This window comes from Oryx dammah, unplaced genomic scaffold (assembly GCF_014754425.2).
Source record: "Oryx dammah isolate SB20612 unplaced genomic scaffold, SCBI_Odam_1.1 HiC_scaffold_3, whole genome shotgun sequence".
NCBI lineage: Eukaryota > Metazoa > Chordata > Mammalia > Artiodactyla > Bovidae > Oryx > Oryx dammah.
Window position 1 is genome coordinate 63,079,753 of NW_024070187.1, and position 1,178 is coordinate 63,080,930.

The 1,178-nt window shown below is 43.7% G+C and overlaps 1 non-coding gene across 1 annotated transcript; it reads right to left on the reverse strand.

The window, feature by feature from the left end:
* Positions 1 to 561: 561 nt before the first annotated feature.
* TRNAW-CCA lies at positions 562 to 633 on the reverse strand. Its single transcript has one exon. It is a non-coding gene; the product is annotated as a tRNA-Trp (tRNA).
* Positions 634 to 1,178: the final 545 nt, after the last annotated feature.

Genomic DNA, 1,178 nt, shown 5'->3' on the forward strand with positions numbered 1-1,178 from the left:
AATTAGATACATTTGGCCATATACCACCTTTTTATTTTTCAGAATTGAGTCTATTCATATGATGATGTTTATTTATCAAATGTGTTTCTTGGCCAGCTACGAAGATCTTACTTAAGTAATCTGGGGAGCATGGAGAAGTGTGGGAAGGTAAGAGAGAAAAAGGGAGAAATCAACCAGAAGGTATAGAAACTGGTGGAGATATTTTACCTCAGGAGTTCTTAAGATTTAGGGACTCAAATCAGTATTTCCTGGATATTCTTAGAAGAAAAATGCATTTTTTTTTTTCTTTTTCTATTGAACATACCATTTGGATTTGAAACCTTAAATTTGAATAGAGTTGAACGTTAGTTTGTTGTCAGTGTTCCAGAGTGTGCAGCTACAGTGCTGCCCAGCAGAAGTAGCACTGAAAGTAGCTGGGAAAAAGGAAGGTGAAGGTGAAGTCACTCAGTCGTGTCTGACTCTTTGTGACCCCGTGGACTGTAACCTACTAGGCTTCTCCGTCCATGGGATTCTCCGGGCAAGAATACTGGAGTGGATTGCCATTTCCTTCTCCAGGGGATCTTCCCAACCCAGGGATCTAACCCGGGTCTTCTGCATTGGAGGCAGACGCTTTAACCTCTGAGCCACCAGGGAAGCCCAGGGGAAAAAGGAGGCCCTGCTTAAGTAGATACAGAGCATCTTCACATAGCTTTGGGACAACTAGCACATCAGTAACTGGCTTCCCCGGTAGCTCAGCAGTAAAGAATCTCCCTGCAATGCAGGAGCCACGGGCTTGGTCCCTGGGTCAGGAATATCCTCTAGAGAAGGAAACGTCAACCCACTCCAGTATTCTTGCCTGAGAAATCCCTTGGACATAGGAAGCTGGCAGGCTACAGTCCACGGGGTCACAAAAGAATCAGACACAGCTTAACAACTAAACAACAACAACAGTACTAAAAAGGGCCAGAGTAGAAGAAATAATTCCTGGATGCCCTGTGGTTGCTAACTGACATGGTCATGATAGCCAGGAAACAGCCTGCAGGATGACTGGAGTGATTTTTGGCAGAGAATGTCTTGCTTAAAACAGGAAATCTTGCAATAGCAGGTGGGCAGTGATGAAGCAGAGCCAGAATATATATTTTTCTAGATTTGACACTTTTTCAAACCCTAATCTTTCTTGGCTTCATAGCAAAGGGTTG